Source organism: Arvicola amphibius, chromosome 4 (assembly GCF_903992535.2).
Source record: "Arvicola amphibius chromosome 4, mArvAmp1.2, whole genome shotgun sequence".
Lineage (NCBI taxonomy): Eukaryota > Metazoa > Chordata > Mammalia > Rodentia > Cricetidae > Arvicola > Arvicola amphibius.
The window spans coordinates 25,984,572-26,008,124 of record NC_052050.1 but is presented as its reverse complement, the minus strand read 5'-3'; positions in this window follow the sequence as shown (position 1 = coordinate 26,008,124).

The following is a 23,553-nucleotide window of genomic DNA, read 5'->3' as shown; positions in this document are numbered from 1 at the left end:
GGGGAGCAAGTAGGAGTGGATCAGGAATTTGGGGTTCCTTAGGATCCCCATGTGGAGGAGTCTGCAGTGGAAGCCTAGGAAATTGGATCTCTGGGGGTGGAGGAGGGAGCAGGAGGTACCTAGTCCCCAGGTGACTTCACACAGATGACTTCACTGCAGGTTTTGAGTTTACCATCCAGAACGCTGAGTTTCTTATTTCACTCTGGCCTGGCTATCAGCTGTAGCTCGGAGTCTTTTCCTGCTGACTCTGGCCTTGCAGCATCAAGAAAATGAACTTGGCCCCCCTCCCCACACTCTTGACCCCTAGCTTCCTCTGTGGTGGGGCAGCAGGAAGAGAAATAAGTCCTGTGAGGAGATTAGGGTCACGGAGGTCACTTGAGAGCTCAGATGGCAGGGGAGTAGATGGATTCTGGGTGGGGCAGACTTCCTGGCCTGTCAGGAGGGGTGCCTAGAGAGTAGCTAGAAGGGATTCCTCTCCTGGGGTGGCCCTTGTGGCTACTCCTCCCTGGGTCAGAGCTTGCAGAAGGCCCTGTGCTGACATCACAAGGCGACTCGCCCCACAACTACAAGAAGAGCATAGAGGAGACAGAATTTCCCTCCAAAGAGAATAGAATTCATTAGGGCAAAGTCAATCCTTGGATGCTGGTAGAGAAGCCTATACACACCCCAAAACAGCTGCCTCAGACTCAAGAGACAGGACCACAAGAAAGGGGTGGCAGATGTTTTAAATGGGAATTCAGAGGCAATTGTGTAGTGCATGCTTGCAATCATGGCACCCAAGAGGCTGAGGTAAAAGGATCAGCTGCAAGTTGAGGCTATCCTGTGCTACATAGTAAATTTGCGGGCAGCCTGGACTACATAGTGCGACCTTGTCTTAAAGCAGCAACAGCTTCAAAATGAGCGAGAATTTATCAGATGGTTTGAAGGGTTTGCAGACAGTCAAGCAAGCTGGTATGCGAGATGCTGGAGGCGGTGACAATGAGGACAGAAAGGACATCTCTGGGAGGCAACCTGTAAAACTCAAGAAGACTTTAGCCGTTACAGAACAAGGGCAAAGCATTCTGGGAAGAGGGAATTGTGGGTGTACAGCCTTGAAGCAGACCCCCAAACCTTTGTTGGCTGATTTGGAACTGGAACACAGAGCGCTGGGAGATGTACTGGATATGGGGATCATGTACGTGGCCAGGGACTGATCACACAGGGCCTTCTAAGGGAATCAAGGAGGCTGGGTTTTCTGCTATCCGTGAGATTTAAAGCTATAGGGGAATTCTGAATAGAGACATCAAGAGACCTGACTTATGTCTTCAAACACTGCCTGACTGCGGAGAGGAGAGGAGGTGGTGAGTGCTTGCTGCTCGCTGGGAGGGGACGTCAGATCAAGTGGTTGTAGCTATAGCGGCTAGCCAAGAGTGCTGCAGCAGACACAGGGAGCAGAGCCTGCTTCTGGATTTGGTTTCCAATTCAAGCTGGCAAGCAATTGCGGACAACTGGCACTGCACGAGGCTGGGGGTCAAAGGGAGGAGGAGTGGAAATGACAGCCGGGCTGTGGTGGCGCTGCCAAGAGGCTGGCGTGCTCTCCATTCATCAGCTGCCACCACAAGTCGAGGCTTCCTCTGTCGAGGCTGCAGAATTCTTGCCCATTCATAGATTTCAGTAAAACGTATTTCCCGAGCTTAAGCCTGGCCCTTTGCGAGCCCTGGTGTAATCCTTGCTCTGGTCTGCTCTATTTCTGAAAGAGGGAGTGGAAAGCCCACCTACCTGGTTCCAGATAGTGGGCGTGGTCTCATATGCTCATTCTAATGTGATGGAAGACACTGGGAGCTTGACAAACTTGAAACTCAACCTGTGTGCTGAGGTGGTCCAGAGGAGAGTGGGGACCCTACCCATCCCTGTACCCAGGAGGGCTGGCACCAATGCACATCTTTTATCATCCTAGGATGTAGTGAATGACAGACAGCACAGAGGACCTAGGTATTGTCAGGGAGACTACCAGGAGGGCTTGTGCCAGGGGCTAACTGTCTTCTGTGGCAGCGCCTAGGCTTGGAAGGCTCAGCCTGAGCCAGTGATTATACAAGGTCACACAGCAAGCAGTGTCTCAAACAAAGCCTTAGGTCTTTTATCAGCAGCTGGAGTCAGAGCTTCAGAGTGCCTTGTGGGCACTCTTAGCCCCCAGGGTCACCTCACCTCTCCCAGCCCAGAGGCTTCTGTGTCAAGTCTTTATCCAAATCTTTTTCTTGCCCCCAAACTCTCCTGTATTTTCACCTGCATGCCAACTACCACCAAAATTACCACCACTCATAGCTACCATTGTTCCCTGGGTACCTTCATAGCACCCAGCCAGGGCTCCGGCTACCTTTACACACACATGCCAGCGACTGAGGTACCTAGGTGGGGTCCACAGCATCAGATGGCTGCTCTAAACTGTCATCCCTGCCCCCATCCAAGAGCCTCAGTCTGTCAGCAGTGATGGATGCTGGGCAGTGGTCCCTTGGAACAGATCCTGGATCTAAAAGCCTCACACAGCCATCCTGAGCAGGAGGCAGGGAGGAGTGGGGGGAGGGACACAGGGGTCCCCCAGAGCCCAGCTCCTTGCCATGAATCAGTAGGCCAGCAGAACCAATTAGTGCAGACAAGAGCTGAGCGATGAATCATGGGCCCATTAGTTCCCTGGCTTGCACCCTCCCCCAAAGTGGGGGGGTCCTGGCCCTGGTGGGGGGTGTGCTGCTTCCCTTTGGATAGACTCCTCCTTTCCAGAGCCCCTCCCACTCAGAACAGCTGAGAAGACCCTCTAGCAGAGCAAGCCCCTGACTGCAGAGGCAAGAACAAATGCTTTGGGTCATTTGCATATCATTTGCATGGAACAGGAGCACTGGACATTTCTTGGCGTGGACCCTCCCACCTCTAGCCTCACCTTGCCAGCCTACTGGCTCAACAGGAAATGCAGAGAACAGAGGATCCTTAACCAGGCCTAGAGTAAGCCTGGTAGTGCTTACATTGGTTTTCCAGGTGGAGAGCTTGGCCTGGCTCCCTGAGTGGGACTTCAGAAATAGCCTCAGCACTGACAGGGAGTCTAATTGGAGATCTAGTTCATCCGGGAAGGGGTGGATTATAATACCCTGTCAGCTAACCAGTGTCTGCAGCAAATGCTTCCTTGAATCCTTGGGGGGATTCTCTGCATTGATGTCACCTGTAGCCGAGCAGAAGCGTCCTCTGGTCTGTGGTGGGCACCACACCCAGCAGGGTCAGGGAAGGATGTAATTGAGATTCCATGTGACAAATGTTTTCCAAAGACTGTCTGGGTCTTCCCATTACTCCTCCCTTCTCCTGTATCATAGATGAGATGAGGAGAAACGGAGGGACTTGTTTGGGGTCACAGTAAGACACAGTACTCGGTTTGAACACAGGTCTCTTTGACTCCAGCTCTTGAGCAGGTAAATTCTGAGCCACTCAGCCGTGATTTCTTCCTGAACTCTGCCTTGTTCCTCTAGCTACGGGCTTGACCTTCCACCCAACTGTCCCATGGGACCTCTAACAAGGTGCTGAAATTGGAGTTGGCTATCCCTTGCTCCCAGCTGGCTTCTCTCTTCTCTGCAAGAGTTAGCTGAAGGCTGCCCGGACCAGCAACATGGGGAGAGTTCATCTTCTGCTCTTCCTCTTTCACGGTACACCAGGCATATTGTGAGCGTGCAGTTTCATCATAAAACTGGGCCCTTCGCTGGGCTCTTACTAGCCATGTGTTCACTCGGGCTCTGCACCCCACTTGCTTAGGAGATTCCTACAGTCTCCCACCAGATCTTGGGGTTTATCACTCACTTCCTTCCTGCATCTTGTATATCCCTGACCCCACATCCTTTGCTTCCTACCTTAAGCAGGTTGACCTTCCCACCCGCTTTTAAGGTGAAATATTAAAAGAACCCTCACGGTAGGCCTAAAAGGACCTTTCTAGACCCATCTCTCTGGCTCCTTCCTGTCAAAGTCCAGTGAGCTACTGGCCTCATGAGATTCCTTGCCTTGCCTAGAACATACTACAGGCTTTACCCTTGCCATCAGCCCTGACAATCCTCTTTTCGCCCCCACCGAGCAAAACCATCTTGTCTTTCCATGATCAACTAAGATCAGTTAAATAGCATCCTCCTCCGGGAAGCTGGCCCTGCCCTCCCCAGCAGGATGGGATGACAGGATTACAGCAGACTGCTGGGCTAGCCATTTTCACGCTTTCTCAGGCAGTTAGCAGCTGACCGTCCAGCGCTTTGCTGAGAGGCCTGTGACGAGGTCCAGGACGTGCTGACCTCTGCTTCCTGTGACCTGAGACATTTAAGATGGTCAATAAAGAACTTAGGGGGAACCAACCTCCCCCGTTGAAACCATCAGAGACAGGAGGCCCACTAAACTGTTCCTGAAGTTGGCTGTGATCTATGTAGCCCTTGGACTCACATCTGTCTGATCCGGACACCAGTTGGACTACCACATGGGTAACAAAGTGGAGTCAAGTAAAAGATGAGTCCCTGTTGTTCCGCTCACCTGTTTCCTTGCATGTATCTGTTAAATGGGGTGGAAAGCTCTTGCTTCTGAGCTTACTGAGGCTCTGGAGCTTATGGGTATATTATGGACTGGGGACTTTGTGAACTAGGGCAGGCACTGTGATGCCTATATTAAGGTGAGCGAAGAGAGAGTCAAATCTGTCCAGGGCAGACAAAAGCTCTCCCAAGAGATGACTCCCCAGAGAATGAAGACGGCTTGGGGAGGAGGTCAGGGTGGACACACCAGGAGGGGGTGGTTCTTTCAGAGTCAGTAATTGTGAAAATTAGTGGTGTGAGTGTTGTGGCTGGCCAGCCAGAGGCAGGAGACAGAGAGAGGAAAGGCCTGGGGAACGGGGCTCCCAGGAAATAAATTGTGCAGGAGTGTGGTATCTTTTCTGCATCCTTCCTCAGGGTTGATCTAGGGTTAAGACCAACAAAGTCCTGGGAGGACGAGGGTTCATGGAATTAAAATACAAAACAAAGGCCTGACATTAGAATCTTGGGGAGAATGGTGAGGAGAATTTGGGGGCAGTGAAAACGTACGTGTATGCAGATTCATTGCCTGTGTTTAGATGAACACATTATGGTACTGAAAACAGCCCCTCATTCCGTTCCCAATCTCAGTTGGATTTGGGCTCTATTCCTCGCGCAGCTGTGGGCGAGCACTTCCCTCCCTGCCTCTAAGCCCCTGTTCTCCACCTGTGAAAAGATGGATGTCCTCAAACATCCCTGGGAGTCCACACACAGGTGTCCCTTTGGTACCCCACAGAGAGGCAAGCTTGCTTCGGATCCCTCTGCTTCCAGACCCTGGTTCCTTCCATGCTGGCTTTCTCCATGCCTTCCCCCTCCGCGTGGCCCCTGCCCCTCTGCTTCCTGGTTTCCCACAGTGCAGTCCTCCAGCCTCTCTCTCAGGTCCTGGTTTGGCAATTTAGGGTGGTGGGAAGAGACTGTGGGAGGCCGGGCCAGACCTCCCACCCTTTGTCCCTCCTCATCACCCAGTGACGCCATAGTAACCCACACCCATCCCACAGGAGGCAAACAACAGACACTGGGGGTCCTGGGGAGGGAGGAGAGACAGACCCTGTGTGGGGTCTAAGGGGTTCTGGGGTGGGGGGTTTGGGGAGAGGAGGGAGGAGGGGACAAACTATTCACCAGCAGGAGCTGCTCCTGGGGCAGGAGGTGCCAGTGCTGACCCAACACTGGAAGGCACTTCAGTCTGGCCCACTCCTTTGGTCGTCCCTGGCCAGCTCCCTAGAAGGCTGTTAACATCCTTCTTTATGAGCTGGGGGCGAGCCAAGCCTACTCACCTCATCTGGGACTCCCTGGCGGCTGCCTTTGGTCTTCTCACCATGCCCGGCGCCTTGCACTGGGGACCTATGGCTCCTTTCCATCCACATGCTGGCAACCTCAGGCCTGGTGAGAGCTTCAATGGAAGGGCAAGTCTCTGTTCCCATATGCTCCCAGGTGGATGAGAAGGAGATAGGATACTTTTGGCCAACTGTCTAAACAGATGGACAGTCACCACAGGGCAGTGATGAATGAACGCCTCAGTGGGCTTCCTGGAAGAGGCAAGGGAGGACAGAAGATCTAAGAAAAAGGAAGGAGGGATGTGAATGAAGCATGGGATAGAGGTGAGGAGGCAGGCGATCTCAGAGGTAGAAAAGATGCCACGCTGAGCCTCAGTTGGTTTGTCTCTAAATGGTGGCCAAACCTTGCTTTCCTAGTTGCTAGAAGGATCCGCGGGACATAAAGCCCCCACTTAGAGAGCCCTTATTTCCTGTACTGTCTTCTTCTCCAGAACTCTTCCAAGCGCAAAGGGGCCAACCCCTTCCCTGGACCTCAGTATCCAGCTGCATCCAGAAACATCTGCCTCTCCTGTAAGAAGTCTCCACAAGGCTCTAGGGGAGGCAGCAGTGGAGGGCAGGGCGGGAAGAGCGGCTGGATGAGAGGAGCGAGGTGCATCTTCCCTGCGCCATTCCCCTAGGCCCTGCTGGACACAGAGTCCATTGCTGTCTTCCAGCTGCCCTGACACACACCTGCTTTCCCTCTCAGCTCCTGGGGTGGCCCCTGCAGGGCCTCCAGGATGGGCCTCCACTTCCTCCTGGCCCCCTTCACTGGCTGCCCCACAATGGATTCTCCAGTCTTGTTTCCAAAATTCTAGCCAATTTTTGTCCTCTAGAACACTCTGTCATTTCTGCACGAAGGCATCTTCTCTCTGATCAAGCTGCCATGCTTTTGGATGGGGGTGTTCGAGATAGGGTTTCTCTACGTAGCTCTAGATTCCTAGAACTCGCTCTGTAGACCAGACTGACCTTGAACTCAGAGATCAACCCACCTCTGCCTCCTGAGCACTGGGATTAAAGGTGTTAAAGGGTGTGTACCATCAATGCCTGGCTTAACGGCCACGCTTCTTTGAGTTCTTATGCCTTGTCTTTACTAAGGCACCCCATGAGAACTTGAGGGGTCCCCACACCTGATGGAGGACTCTCATTGGTTAATAAAGAAACTGCTTTGGCTTTTTGATAGGGCAAGATTTAGATAGGTGGAGTAGACATAACAGAATGCTGGGAAGAAGGTAAGTTAGTTAATCGCCCTGCCTCTCCTCTCAGTGAGACAGACGCCATGGAGCCAGCCACCAGGGTCAGACATGCTGAATCTTTCCTGGTAAGACACCACCCATCGTGGTGCTACACACATGACTAAATATGGGTTAAAGCAGATGTGAGAATTAGCTAATAAGAGGCTAAAACTAATGGGTCAGGCAGTGTTTAATGAATACAGTTTTGTTCGTTGTTATTTCGGGTTTAAGCTAGCCGTGTGGGAGCCAGGCAGGACGAAAAGCAGGCCTGCCTGCGCCTCTTCACTACATACACCCCCCTAATGAGCCGACTGTCATGGTACTGGGGTAACCAGGACTCTTTGTTCCTGGCCTCATGGAGAAGGTCTCAGTCACAGGGACAGAAGACTACAGAGGGCCGAGGAGCCTCGAGGGGCAGTCTGGGTTAACAGTGAGGGTGGAGTGAACAGGTGTCACCCACAGCAAAATCATCCTCTTGTGGTCTGACCCCATTCCCTCCTGCTTCAAGGATAGCTCTTGGAACCACAGGCTGTCCCCAGCGAGGACTTTGGGATTATTGTAGAATACTGTCTCTGACAATGGACAGAAGAAGAAACCGTGGCCAGGCAAAGGGCTCACCTCCTTTGTCCACACTGGTCCTATTCTCAGTATCCGGGATATGAACAGAACAATGGTTTCCTGGGAAAAGCCACATCCTAATGCCTGAAAGCTGCGACTGCATATGGAAGGTGTGTAAATTAAGGATCTCGAGTTTGTGCTGGGGTGTTCCCGTGAGCCATACAATAACCATTAGGATCCCAACCAGGAAAAGAGAGATAAGGCTTAGAGCCATAGAAGTAGGGGTGACTGATGTGTAGCAGGAGTCATGAGCCAAGGCAGGAAGGCAAACCTCAAACAAAGAAGCTAAGCAATGGTCTATCCACTTCTTACCCACCACAGACCTCTGACCTGTGAACTCACCCGAGAAACCGAGTTTCACTGAACTTGTGGTAATTAGTTTTAGCTGCACTGAGTGACTAATTCTTTGGTTTGTTTAGTTGGTTGGCTTTTCTTCTTCTTCTTCTTCTTCTTCTTCTTCTTCTTCTTCTTTTCTTCTTCTTCTTCTTTTCTTCTTCTTCTTCTTTTCTTCTCTTCTTTCTTCTTCCTTTTCTTCTTCTTCTTTCTTCTTCTTCTTTCTTTCTTTCTTTTCTTCTTTTCTTCTCTTCCTCTTCTTCTCTTCTCTCTCCTTCTCCTTCTCCTTTCTCTCATTTTTCTTCTTCTTTCTTTCTCTTCTTCTTCTTCTTCTTCTTCTCCTTCTCCTTCTTCTCCTTCTTCTCCTCCTCCTCCTCCTCCTCCTCCTCCTCCTTCACCTCCTCCTCCTTCTCCACCTTCTCCTCCTCCTTCTTCTTCTTCTTTTTTTTTGACAGGATCTCACTTGTAGTTTCTCGACTGTTCTGAAACTCACTCTGTAGAACAAGCTGGCCTCGAACTCACAGAGTTTCCTGTCTGCCTCTGCCTCCCGAGTGCTGGGTGTAAAGGTGGTGCGCCACAAACCTGGCTGGTGACTAATTCTTAACTCATCACTAGTGATACAGGCTTTGGAATAAAGAAAGGGGAGAGAGGAGGAAAGGTTGAGGAGCAGAGAAAATTGTATAGTGCAACAAAAAACAATTTAAAAGAGAGAAAGGAAGGAAGGAAGGAAGGAAGGAAGGAAGGAAGAGAGAAAGAAAGAAAGAGAAAAGAACTTTATTGTTTCGTGTGGGGACTCCATGACCCCATGAACTTTTCTTCTGCATTTTTTCATCCTTGTTTACCCAGTACTAACCGCATCCCTATTATGGGACAAGCAGACAACAAGAGACTTGTCACAGCCCCTATATTCAAGGAAGGCAGTCTATGGGACCACAGACACAGACAGTACCGTGTAGCAAGGGTGACTTCAGGGTGCAGACTGAATGGCTGTGGCAGCCACAAGGAGATGACTTCTGGGCTCAGGGGAGAAGAAGTGAGTCCCAATCCTAACTGCCTGTTTGTGTGACCTGGGCAACTATTTGTCCTTGTTAAGTGTTGGTTTTTACACCTGTAGTGTGGGAAGAGCCACCATACTTCCCTGGTAGGCTTTTGGAATTAGATGATGTTGTCTGTAGAGAACTTGACTTCGTGTTCCTAGTACAAGGAAGGCTCTCAGAAAACAAGGCAGGCTTTTTTTTAAAAAAAAAAAAAAAAAAAAAAAAGTTTTTAAATTGATTCTTTGGGAATTTTGCATCATGTACTCCAATTCTGCTCATTTCCGAGTCCCTTACCCCTGTAATGTTCTCCCCACCAAAGAAAAATTTAAAAATATTAAGTGAAAACAAAATAAAACTAACAAACCACTTCACACCTCCATCTTTCCCGCCTCTCCCAAACCTCTTCATGGTCTCAGTGGCATGGGAGCTGTGGGGTGTCACACAGTACACCCTTTTATTCATTCCACTTTATTTGCAAATGTTTGCTACAATGAGTTGTTGGTCTGGTTTGAGGCCTCTGGCTTCCGGTACACCATCAGTACTGGACTCTCACTTAAATTCCTCTTGCCTATTCTGCTGTTGTCCCAGCTCATGGAGATCACATGGCTGGGGTTCCACAGGACCAGTCCCTTCATGCACTCCAGCAGGTCATAGCTGGAGTAGATGTTGGGGTGGGCCACCTCAAAGGCCTAGATACAGGTCTGGGTGGTGGCCGATTTAGTCAGTCCAGGCCACTTGGACTGCCTCATCAAGCAAGGGCAGAGCTAGCTCTTCTATGCCCCAGATATCAGGACAGCCTCTCCACACCCAGGGTGAGGGGTGGGGCCAGCTCTCCTGTGAGGAGTAGGACCAACTCTTTCTGCTTCAGTGGGCCAGTGAGAGCCAGGGGAGGGCAGCTCTCCCAGGGCTAGCAAAGGGTGGTGCCCACAATCTCTCTCTCTCTCTCTCTTCTCTCTCTCCTCTCCTCTCTCTCTCTCTCTCTCTCTCCTCTCTCTCTCTCTCTCTCTCTCTCTCTCTCTCTCTCTCTCTGCCTGAAAACAGACAGTGTGATCCTGGAAGGAGATGCTGGATAGGATGAGGTGTGTGATATCACCCTGCACCCAACTAGTTGGCGGCTTAGATGAATGCATCCCCAGTCACAGAGAGGATCGACAGAAGCGGAATCCCCTAAAGCTACTCTCAACACTGGCTGCCACCACCACAGCTGCTGCAGCTGCTGCTTCTTCCTCTTGCCAGGAAGCCCTCTCGGTTCCTCTACCCTGGAACTGCTTGTATCTCTGAGTACTCTGGTACCCTGGTACCTCCCTGTTCGTCACTCTGAGTCCTGAGTGTACTCTCTCCCACAGAGCAGGACCCAGAAGTACAGGGGCTGCCAAGACACGAATGCAGACTCAGAGTGCTCAGGCTCCTTTGAACACCAGCATGGGATGTCCTACCTCCTGGACCACACTTGCTCTCTACATCCTGAACTGCTCTACAAAGTGTTTACAGTCTCCGCTGCGTTCCAGACATGGCACCCCCACAGAACCTATCTCCTCCTCCATTCCTTGCTGACACTTCTCTAGGCCTGTTGGCAGCAAGCAGTCTGACCTCCCCTGCTTCAAGCCAAGGACTCAAGCCAACTCTCATCTGGACCCCTGCCTTGGGCCCCTAGTGATCTTCCCGTTTTCCTGACCCTGCTCTGTAGACTCCACTCCTAAACTAGGTATTCAACCTGCTGCAGAAGAGCTTGTACAGCCAGTTTCTGCCTGACTCTCTCTTTCTTTACTTGTTCCCCCGCTCTCTGCCTCCAGCCTCATCTTCTCCCAGCATCTTGCATATACTTCTTTCTGCCTCAGCACCCTTGAAGATACCATCCCCTCTGCCTGTCTGTTCCCCCACCCCCTCAGGTTTCATCTAGTGCATTCATTCCTTGGACAAGGCTTCCAACTTCCCCATGCTGGTCAGATCTGAGATCTGAGTGTTTGCACAGAGCCATCTTTTTTTCCCCACTGATCCAGGCTGTCACTCTGATGCCAGTTGTGGACTGAATTGATTGACATTGCTTTCCACTGAGCTGCAGGCTGTACATGGATAGAAGCCAAGACCGTGTTGCTTTCTCAGTGTCCCCAGGCCAGGACAGTTTCCAGCATGAAGAGGATGCTCGATGAATAACTGTTTGAAGGAGCAAAACTCAAATGAGTGATGTGCCCAGGGGAAAGACACCCAGATTGGTCTCCAGAGCCTTGGGTTCCTGTGGGTAGGGAGAGGTTAGCTCTCAGAGGCAGCCGGGGAAGAGGAATCCCACCTCTGTCTTGGGCCGGTCATTAGTTACTACTACTTAAAGACAGGGTTCCTGGGTAGCCAGCCAGGACCATTAGTGCATCGAACCCCACCACAGCCACCTTGTGTGAGTCCTTCGAGGCATCCAGGTCCAGGAATCCAGGACTTGTTGCCTTTGCACCTTTAAAATGGTCCCGTCGTAAGCCATCCTGGAGGGGAGAAGTGGAGTCTTTTTTCAGGGGGTGGAGAGTGAGTGGGAAAGGGGAAAGAAGGGAAGACAGAATCTTTGAGAAACTCAGGATGGCAGGAGGACGGTTTGTGGGAGACGGCAGGGAGGATGTAGGCAGCACCATCTCTCTCTGCTCCGGAAAATTAGGAGAAAAAGATGAGTGTCTACTGTCTAGACACAGCCAGACTAGTTCCTCGGAGCAGTCTCAGGGGACTTCCTGGAGTAGAGGAACTTTATAGGTCACATGTGGACTAGGATGGAAACAGTCCAAACTCAGAGGCACCGTTGGGAGAACCATATTCCAGGGTGGCTGAGAAACGGGAGGCAGGAGGTCACGGAAATAGTGGGACCAGCATGGAAAAGAGTGTACAGGAGGTGGGAGTTACTCTGTACCCTGAGATGCCTGGTTGAGGTCACTCAGCATCCTCTAGAGTAGTGGTTCTCCATGCCCCTTTAATTTGGTTCCTCATGCTGTGGTGACCCCCAACCATAAGATTATTTCCGTTGAGACTTCATAACTGTTATTTTGCTACTATTAGGAATTGTAGTGTAAATATGTGTTTTCTGATGGTCCTCAGCGATCCCTGTGAAACAGACGTTCAGCCTTCCGAAGAGGATGTGACCCACAGGTTGAGAACCACTCCTCTAGGGGCTCTCCCTCACTCAGAGAACCAGCTACCTCCTCCCCCATTCCCATTTCCTCCATTGTCCTCTCACCCCCCACCAGAGCCCATGGGGTCCCCATGTACCTGAGGCTACCACTTCCTTACAAAGCCACAGCTCTCTCCTGGCCTCCCTGAGACTCTGCTGTGTGAAGCCCTGATTCTGTCATGCAATGTCACACTTTAGCTACTCCAGCCCTCTCCATTTCCCTTGCCTGTGTGACCTTTCCACCACAGAAGCACCTTCTAGAAAGTTCATTCTTTCACTTACTCCCTCAGAAGCAAGTAGGGAACGTCCGCTGCTGATTGGCAGACATCACGTCAGCACCCCGGACAGTACCTGCCCCACGGCAGTCAAAGGACTGGGAGCTGGGAGTGGAGAGGAATACATGATTTCCTAGCAGGTTCCCTGCTCAGCTGGAAGGAAGCAAACTCACGAGGGCAGCTACCCTAATTCTGCCCCATATGCCAGGAACAGAGTTGGATCCCTGGCTGTCAGTTCAGTCGAGGTTCACCCTCCGCCCTTCCTCCCTCCTACATTCTGGAGTCCTCCTAGGGTGCTCCCAGCATCTGGCATCCATCAACCCCATCCAGAAGTCCTCGTGAAACAAAAGGGGTGATTAAAGCGATCCCAGATTGGGGCAGGCCAAGCATGCCTGTGAATTGCCCCTGTCCCAGAACCTCTCCCACTCCAGCCCTGCCCAGAGCTACCAATCCACTGGTCTCCCCTCCTCTCCCCCCCTCCCCCGGGGAGGGGGGTTGTGGCTAGCCCCACAGGACTGCTGGCTCCAGATGTGAGGGATGTGGAGGGGAGCTGGCAGGAGGGGACGGGCAAGCAAATGGGACCTGACAGGGGCTGGGCACCTCGGGCAAAGAATGTAAATAAAAAATCAGTAAATATTTAGGGGAAATGGAGCGGGAAGTGGGAGAAGGAGGTGGGGAGGGGTTGTGTTAGATTTCCAACATCTGGAGGGCAGTCCCTTCCCCCACCCATGGGGACTTTCAGCTCAGAGTGATGGCTCTTGGGAAGGCTGGCTATTGGAACGTACCTGCACGTGGATGGTCTTCCGTGCTTGTCATCATTAAGGCCTCCTCCCACAAGGCCTTGCTGGAGCTAGGAAGTGAGGTTCTCAGGTGGCAACACAGGATCCCTGCCCTTAGAAACTTCTTAGAGAAAGGATGTTGACAATACCTAAGGCGAACCTTGACAGAGGGGTGGAGGGGGTTATAAAATTAAGCTGGAATAGTGACGTCAGATTCCTAGGGGAGGGGCCAAGGAGGGGGGTGAAGATCATTTTCAGAGACATGTGGGGATGGGGAGAAGAAGGAGCAAGGCACAGAGGGCTGAAGCTGGGGATGAGGGATGGGCAGGCAAGAGGCCGTCTCTGGCCCACACCACCTTCCCCAAGTCTCACCACGCCTCCAAGGGAGCTCATCTGAGGGACTCCTTCACTTCTGACTTGGGGAAGAGAAGGAAAAGAAAGCCTCATCCCAGACCAATGCTGGAAAGCAGAAAGCAGAGAGGCCCCTGAGCCCCCTGCACCCCCCACTGTTGGGCAGGGTGCTTACTGTCCTGATTGAGGTCAGACCCCCAGGAGAGCACCCAATGGTCTTTGGGCATTTCTCACGTCTTCTCCTGATGGAATGGTGGCTTCTCTCAGCTAGGCCTCCCAGAGCCAGGCTGCACTGGGTGTAGAGCAGGGCTCTAACGAGGGTCACAGGACCACAGTGTCATCTCTGGCTCCTGCTTCCAGGCCGGAGAACAACCGGCCTTTTGTCCAGCAGAGGATGCCCAAGGGGTGAGGTCACCCCCAACATGGCTCTCTTTGTCCCGTAACCAGTGAAACATCAAGAGTCTAGACTGGCGGCTGCATTCTCTGTCCCCAAGCCCCGGCCGTCTCCCAAGGACGTCCTCCAGCTCACAGGGAGATACCCTCAAAGGGAAGGTGGCTAGTGCAGTAGGTACTAGAGGAGGTGAAGAGAGAACAGAAAGGCCCAGCGTGGGGCTGAGAAATCGTCTCCAGCAAGGGCACAGCAAGCCCTTCCTCACGGGGAGCTTCAGGCACAAATGTGGCTTGGCCCCAACAGTGCTTCGGAACTCAAAAGGAAAAGAGCGAAGGATCGGGGAATAGCGGTTCTGGTTGCTGCTCTAACTTTAGACTGAAGCTTCCTCAGAAAACTGGTGAACCCCAGCTACATCAGAGTGAGGAGGGCTTTAAAGGGACCTCCAGGACCTGCTCCCCATGGAGGCAAAAGCACCTCCCTCCAGGGACTGTGGGACCTAACTGAGCGGAGAGGCCCTAGGATGGAAGGACAGGGCCTAGAGAAAAGCCAGGGCAGGGTCTTGTAAATGCAGTGTGATGTTCCTAGATGGGCCCTGGGACCACATCCTGTTCTGCCTCGTACTCGGGGCGAGGTCAGGTTTAGCAGTTTGGACCAGTTGTCTAGGCAGAGGATGCTGAAACTTATCAGGGGACATAAGGCCAGGGTTAGAGGATCCTAGCGCTACCCAGTACGACACAGCGAGACCCAGAAGGATAGACGGGGGCTCCCTGAAGCCTGTGACTACTGGAACAGCTGTCTGTAGGGAGGAAGCAGATCCCACATGGCCCTGACTGGCTGGCCAGGGGGGACAGAGTTGTCACTGGAGAGATTTGCTGCCATCCAAAGACTGAGGAGTGTGTGAAAGGCTGGGTCCACCCAAGAAGCTGAATGAGGTCAAGGGAAGTCAGAGGGCATTGGGTTAGGGACAGGACATGATCCAACCAGGTCATCCTCTAACTGTGGATTCTCAGACTGCAGTTCCTTCGGTCCCCCACCCTACCTCCTCCCACCCCACCCCACCCCATTCACTCCGGACAAGGCTCCACCCCATCTGGGTAGAATGTTATGGGAGCTGAGAATAGCCTTTGCTGGGGTCAAGGAAGGGAGGGACGCTGGGGACTAATTGCCCTAAATAAATGAGCAATTAAGACTGTTAGAAAAAATAGCTAGATGCCCCCACCACCACCCTGAATTTCACCACGGCAACCACAGCCAGCTCCTCCCCAGAAAAAGCTGAGCCACTTGTTTGGCTCACATGGCTGTCATTCAGAGAGAAGGGTGGCCAGGACGTCTTCTGTCTGGAGAACCAGAAAGGGCAGAGGAAAAGACTGGATGGAAGGGGAGGCAGAGGAATAACTGGGATGACCCGCTGGCTCAAGACTCTCGATGATGGCTTGAAGTTAGACAGTGGGGCAAAGGGGATTAGTACCGTGTGCATACTTCATGGCTACTGCCTCCCATCCCAACAGCGCTGCAGCCAGTGTGGTAGGGGCTTGGGAGTGAAAGTTGCCAGGAGCAGACCTTGCCAGGTCCCCATCTCCTCTCAGCACCTCGCCCCTCCCCCTGCACTTCCTGTAATGGCGTCTCCAATGGGGAGACCATTAGTCCTTCTCAGGGTAGCGCCTAAGTACTGTGGCTGATAAATATAACATGAGCCCATCGATTAGAACCCTCCTAGTCCTGCGCAGCCTGACTCCCTAATGACTCACCCTCCCCTCAACCTAGACTCCCATCCACCCCCACCCAGGGCCGCTTTCCTGGCTTACTTGGAACTTGGAGGTAGTTATTACTGGAGCAGAAGTAAGGAGTCATGGGCAACCCCCTAGAGCCCAGTTGGAAAGGCCCCTGCTTCAAGACCTACTCGGACGAATATGGACCTGGACCCCAGGGTGGACTGGAAGACCCTCCTCCGTCAGTCGGGGTAGCAGAGAAGGTGCTGGCGGTGCTGGCGGTCCCAGCTCGCAGGACCCTTCCTCTATGAGGTGCAGAAGGCAGAGGGCTGCTGCCCTCTGTGAGAAGACACCGATCAGGCCTCTGAGGGCTTCTGGGGACTCTTAGAGAAGTCTGTGGTGACACCAATTCTGACCTTGCCATCACATCCTCTTGGGATCCTGAGTATCGGCTAGCCTTGATGTACCTGCCCTAGCCCAAGTCCTCTCACCGTCCTCCAGCTTCTCCCAACTCTGATGCTCTCTGTCATAGCTTCAACCAACTGTGGGGTGCCACACTCTCATCAGATTAGAACCCCCCCCAGGGGAACGAGGACCCATCTGACTCATGGTGCGGGCTAGTAGGCGGGAGTTATCTCCTCAAGATTTCCGAAGTCAAGTAGGAGAGTTTGGTGGGTGGGACCTGGCCCTAGAAGGTAATCAGACCAATTAGACCTCGTTAACCACTAATGCTGGGAACTGAGATCCCTCTGCACGCTTTCCCACAGCAGCCTGGGTGATACCTCCTCGCCACTGGAGCCCACTGCTGGAGACAGCCGCCGCATGAAAGGGCTTTGACAGAGAAGTCAGCTATAGCTCTCGCCTGGGTGCCAGAGGGGGCTTAGTGGGTGGATGGTGGCCCAGGCCTGGGAGGGGTCTGCGGTTTTAAAGCATTGTGGCTCTGGGTGGAGACTGCCCACAGAATCCTCTAACAGGAAGGCTGAGCCAGGCTGGCTGCAGCCAGGAAGTTAATCCTTAATGTGCCTCTGGCCTTGCTGCTACACAAACTCACCGCTTAAACAGGCCGGGTGGGGACCAGCCACAGAGCGTGCATTCCTCGGGGTGGAGCTTGGTGCCATGGCAAGGCTTGTACCAAGGATGCTGCCAGGCTGTGTGTGCTCCAGAGGTGCCTGTCTGCTGGAAAAGCTTTCCACAAAAGGTGGGTGTGCAAGAAGCCGTGGGTATATCTGACCCACTCTCTGCTGTGTGCCCCATCCTGACCTTGGGCCTCACTCAAACTTCTAGTAGGCACCCCAACAAAGATGTGAGTTTTATATGTGTGTGTGTTGTATATACACACATGCGTGGGGTATACACGCACGACCAGAGGTCTCCCTCAGTCACTCGTCACCGTATTTTTAAAATCACATTTTTATTCATTCTTTGCGCATTTCAGACAGGTACACAATGGACTTTAATCACATTCATTTCCATTCCTCTTAGCTCCTCCCAGATCTACTCTCCTCCCCCTTTCCTTCCTGACTTTATGTCCTTTCCGCAGGGGGCATTCTGAGACAGGGTTCCTCTGTGTGGCCCTGGCTGTCCTGGAACTCACTCTGTAGACCAGGCTGGCCTCAAATTTGGAGATCTACCCAGCTCTGCCTCCCCAGTGCTGGGATTAAAGGCATGTGCCACCATGTCCCACTTGCGCTATTTTTTTCCCATTGGGTCAAATTCATGCTGTTCATGTACAAGGAGGCTTGGAAGACTGAGAGAGGACTCAGAGAGATGTCCAGCGTCTTTCCAGCAGGACCGGGTCTCTCTCCTTGTGGCCTCATTCCACGCTGACTCCCCCTTGAAGGCCTTCCTTTTGATCTAGTCAGGCTGCAGGCGAGGGCTTCAGCAGTCCACCTGCAGTGTCAGAGACTCCATCCTTTCCCACAGTGCGCCCCAGCCATAAGGACGAGTTAGCTGGGGGCTCCCTTTTCATCTGACTGCACAATGTAACCTCTGCCCTTTCCTCAGCTCCCCGTTCCTCCCTTCTCTGTCCCAGCACTAGAAATCTAGGGTGGGTCAGGAGCATCTAGAGGCCTCAATAGCCTGAATTCAGACCCCAGCCCGGGCTATATTTAGCCGAGTGCTTCAGACACTAGACAAAGCCACTTCCAAGGAGCTGGTGGGTATGGACTTGAGGGCAGGGGGTTGCCCTTCCTGTTCCTTCCCCTTCCTGGTGTAGGGACCCCCTCAGTTGCCCTTCTGGGGTTACCAGGAATGCCATTCACAGGGCAAGGTCCTGAATGTGGGTGAATTGCTCTCTATTTCTAGACCATCTGCTGAGAAGGGAGCTCTGAGGTTCTGCCCCTGCCTGAATGGGCACATTCTGGAGCTTTCTTTCATATTTCACCACCCGGTTCAGTAACCAAGGGAACTTTGAAAGAGATTTAACTGGTCTGGGGTGAGACCCTGGTATCTATCTATCTATATGACCATATATATGTCCATCCTTCCATTCATCCATCCATCCTTCTTTCTTCTTTGTTCTTCTCCTTTCTCTCTCTCTCCTTCATTTCTCCCCCCTTATCTCTGTCTCTCTCCCTACGTGAGTTGACTGTGTACTATGGATAACTGTAGGATTTGGGGCCCACAGGCAGAAGTGCGGAAGACGGGCTTGCTGGATTCTTAAGCCCCGCCCACCTGTGGAATTAGAGTCTGTCTCTCAACAAGCTTCCCCAGGGGAATCCCACGGTAGCTACAGTGTAAGAACCACTATTCTAGAACCTTCCACTGTAATGAGCAGGACTCCAGACAGGGCCTTCCCAGGGCTGGTCAAGCAGCCAACTGCCACCCCCAACTCCTGTACCCATTTAGCACAACTCAGGGTTCTGGTTTATTTTTTCAAAATTTTTTTTTGAATTTGTATTTATTGGGGGAATATATGTCATAGCCAGAGGGTAACTTGTAGAATCAGTTTTGATTCTTCCTTTATGTGAGTTCCAGGGATCAAACTCAGGACTTCAGCTTTGCACAGCAAGTATCTAATACTGAGCCACCTCACTGGCCCGAGGGCTCCGATTTCTTAAGAGCTTGTCATGCTTGTCCCCTCTGCTAGGTCCAGATGTGAGTTCAGGGTCATATCCAGGTCCCCTGTGTATGTTCACACTCACTCAGTTCTCAGCCCCTGCCCTGCTCCTTGTCTCCAGATGGGCAAATCTACGCTCAGCAGAAACCACATAGAGAGAAGCCTGGCTGGTGCCTTTGGTCCATGGCTGGACTCTCTGTCTGAAGCAACTCAGATCTACTGACAGTGGTCCACTGTTCTTCCCCATCAACTGACACCTCCGCCACCCTCCATCACGAAATCTCAAGTTTCTCCATCGTAGAACTTCTCAGGACCCTGCTGACATCCTCAGAGTCCACTTCTGGGGCATCTTAGATGGAACTTGTGTCTCTCAGTCCTCCCAACACTTTCCTGGTTACTCCTGTCCCTAACAACATGCAAAGTTCTCAGGGGAGCATGGATGCCCTGCCCTGCAGGAGCTCACTCGAGTCACTCAGGCTGCCCCAAACTTAACAGTAGGCATCATTCCCAAGTGGGCATCAAAACATACAGAGGCTACACAACCCCCTTTGAACCTGAAACAACTGACCGGCCCTTGGGTCAGGGCTGGAGGCCAGGGGGCAGCGCTCTTCCCTGACTCTTCCTCCCCTCCCGCCCCACATTCCTCTTCAGAGCTCCACTAGCTCAGCAGCTGGCTCTGGCTCACAGAGGGTCTGTGTCCTGACCCCAGGGCCCCTCTGAAGTTTCCATTGTCCAGCATGGTGTAGAGGCGGGCTGGGAGCACATCTCAAAGGTTGGAGGGTTTTCCAAGGCAGTAAGGACAGGGCCATACTGGAAGGATGAGGCATGGGATACCTGTGCCTCTCTTCCATCACTCAGCTATGAGCCTCTGTTGACCAGGAAGTGGGATGACATCTACATTTGCCTGCCGTAACCCAACCCTTCCCCACAGCAGGGCAAGTGGACAAGAGAGAATTAAAAGAACAAAAGCCGAAGAACAATGGGAATAAAAAAAAAGACCAGATGGCTAAAATGATGTAAGCTAATGGTAGAAATCCTTCCTGGGAGCCTAGCACACTGTCCTGAACTTGGTGATTGTCATACCCCACCTTCAGGTCCAGAGACTATCATTCCATGTGAGGCTTGGTGATCTACTCAGGGTCGCACAGAAAAGAGGGACAGAGCTAGCTGAGTCTCCAAAGAGCATGCAGGTCAGGATGGCAGAACATTTGTGGGAAAGATTAAAGAAGATGCTCCTTTCGTCCCCAACACCTACCTGCAAGGGAACCCCCATGGGCCTCCAAAACACAGCTGAAAGCACCCTAAATCTTCTTCCAGCACCCTCCCTCTGTGGGGTCTCCAACCCCTACTTAGGACAAAGATCCAAAGCTCATCTGCCCACTGTTCCCCACTTTCAGCAGCTCTTCCAGAGGCCCCTGCTGGTATGGCGGGAAACACTTGGCTCCCCCCTCCACCGCCCCGTGGGGCACCAGGCCAGCACTGCTGGAGGAAATAAAGGAAGGCCTGAAAGGAAAACACAAGATGTCACTGATGGTTTTGATGAAAGCACCAGGCCTCGCGCATCTCACCACACACTGTGCTTTCCCAAGCAATCTTTCCTAGGAGCCCCCAGCCGTCTGAGAACTGCCTTGTCTGGACTAGGCTTTCACTCTGGCTCCTGGCTCTCCTGGACAGAGGCAGAGCTTTTCTGGGAGAGAACTTGAGTTGAGAACATCCAGGGTGCCCTGGAACCCGATGCTGTGAGAGCAAGGTGAGTGTATCTGGGCCAGAAGGTGAGCGCTGCAGCACAGGGCGCTGTGGATCAGGGGCTTGTCACTTGTCACGCAGCACGTGCTGCAAGGCTGGAGTAACAGAGGAGGTGGCTCAACCATAGTCACAGGATTAAAGATGTTTGCTGTCCAGCAGGGAGACTAAGACCCAGCCTGGAGCAGCCTAGGGGAATGTGTAAGACACATTTGGGACCTCCTGGAGTGAGGTGGGAGGCTAACCCTCCTAGGAGGCGCTGGTACAGTTGCTAAGTGAAGGATATGCCTAAGAAGTCACCCCTAGAGTTTACAGAGTCCAGGCTAACTTTCTGGAGGAAGTAACTTGTTCTGGGAAAGACGTATGGAAGGAGCTGGGGAGAGGACTCCAAAGGTAAGAGTAGTTGCTGTGTGAGCGTGAGGGTGTGAGATCCCCACATAAAAAGAGGGGCACGCCCATGCTGACACCCACATGTCACTCCAGCACAATGGGGGGGTCAGGGTCAGGAGGGCTTTCTGGGTGCACAATGGCCGGCCTTTGATAAGAACCTCAAAAAGTGGTCCCAAGCTACTTTGAGAGTCATGGGAGACAGGTGAGATGCCCCTGCTCGGCTCCCAGGGGATGAGGTGACGTCTGTGGCTATCTTATGACATCTTCACTCACAACCTGGTCACAGTCCTAGGGGGTGACTACGGCTCCTCATCGATAGGGATTTCCCAGGATTCTTACATAATTTGTACCCCCTCCCCCTTCTCAGCCTCCAATACAGAGGCATCAGCTGTCTCTATGCCCTACAGTCCTGGCTCCTCCCCCTCCTCAATTCTCTTCCCCAAGGCCTCCTAGGTAATACTCCAAAAGCAAGACATTGTATATCTCCCCTAGCTCAACAACCTTCTGTAGCTCCCACTGCCTGAAGGAAACCTTCTTAGACTGGCACCCAAAGCCAGCTCTCCATTCAGCAGACCCCGGAGTCTTACTGCAGCCCTTCGCCTCCAGATCCCTGACAGCCTTCATCTAGACCTGCCTTTATAAGTGGCCTGCTTATAGCCGGGCTCGGAAGGCAGAGACAGGCAGATCTCTGTGAGTTCGAGGCCAGCCTGACCTACAAGAGCTAGTTCCAGGACAGACACCAAAACTACAGAGAAATCTTATCTTGAAAATAACAAACAAACAAACAAACAAACAAATGTAACCTGCTTATTTCTGTCTAGAATGTCCCTTTTCTCTTTATGGAGAGCTAAATCCTAGATACACTTCAGTACGCTAGAAAGACACCTCCTCCAGTGAGCCCTTCCGTACTCTCCTCCTCGCCAGGGGCTTTGGCTCATGGCTGTCTTTTAGTTTAAAAATCATTACTAAGGGGCTGGTGAGATGGCTCAGTGGTTAAGAGCACTGACTGCTCCTCCAGAGGACCCGGGTTCAATTCCCAGCACCCACACGGCAGCTCGCAGCTGTCTTTAACTCCAGTGCCCATGAAATAAAGTTATAAATAAAGTTTAAAAAAATCATTACTGAGTATGTGTGCATGGTGTGACTGGGCACACACACTGTGGCACATGTGTGGGGTTCAGAAGACAGTTTTGTGGAGTTGGTTCTCTCTTTTCATCTTTATGTGGGTTCTGACGATCAAATTCAGGTTGTGTGGCCAGTGTCTTTACCCCGCTCCTGGCTATCTTTTTTTAAAAACTGGATATGGGATATCAATGAAAACTGAGGGCCACAGTCTGCTGCTGCCAAGAAAGAAGGTCTACTGGGGACCGCCCACCCCCAGGGCTGACACTGTTGCTGAGCCAGGCTGTAGATCAGATCAGCTCCCCTGCAAGACGGAATAGGGTGGGGCCACAGAAGCCTCTACTGAGCCTGGCACAGATGGGTGCCAGCAGCCCCGGATAGAGCCCAGGCACTGAGTTGGCATGGCTCTGCTGCCGGAGATGAGGGTGAGACAAACAGCAATTAGCAGAGTACAGGCTTGGGCTCTTAAGGCTAATTACCAATTAGATGGGGCTGGGCGATTAGCAACATGAAAGAGACAGTCAGCAAATAGTCACTGCCTGGCAAAGTGGAAGGTGGGGGTGGCCAGCGGCTGGGTCTCCTAGTGGCTCACACAGTGCAAGAGCTAGGAAGGATCCTGTGTCCCCAAGGGGACTTGGGCAGATTCTGTTTCCTTTTGGTTCCCAGGATTAGCTTCAGACTGGAGCCAATGGCCTGGCTTGTGGATGATTCTGGAGTAACGGCAGTGAGTGCTTTGCCACCCCGGGCCAGGTGAACGCTGCAGGACAGAGCCCTGAGGAGCCTCCATGGCAGACGCCCAATCGGATGCATTTGTGTCTGGAAGGGTGCCTGCTCTGCGGGAGGGAGGGAGAGAGAGGGAGGGAGACCAAAGCTGATGGTTTCCTTCCTCCCTGCTCCTGGCTCAGCACTTCTTCCCTCTTGCTCTCCTCCCCCTCTCTTTCCCTTCACCTCCCCCTGCTGCTATCCCCCCCCTCCCCACATCTCTCCACTGCTGGCTCTGCCGTCCCAGGCTCTGGCTCTCTGAGTCTCTCTGACTCCTTTTCTGAATCCCACAGTCCCTGCTATCACTTGGGGTAGGAGGTGGGCTGCAACAGGAGGACCTGAAGGTGGACGCAGATACAGTGATCTCCTGACCCCAGGGGTGGAGTGGGGACAGCCTCTCACTACCAGGGTAAGGAGGTAACAGATGTAAGTGATCCTACAGACTCCGCCTTAGGACCCCAGCCGCATAGGCCAGGACCCGATCAGGTTCTGCCCGACCTCAGTCGATCCTGCCACTCATTCCCTTCCCAACAGTGTCCACTAGAACCCTGGCCAGCCCTGTAGGGCCAAGAGGCAGAGGGGATTCCCACCTAGTGAAAAGGCTTCCTTTTCGAGCTTTCCCAGGCTGGCCTGGATGGTTGCAGAGGCTGAGGGTGATGGTAGGGGCATCGTGTGTGTGTGTGTGTGTGTGTGTGTGTGTGTGTTTCTGTGTGTGTGTTACATGTTTAGGAGAACACAAGCAGGC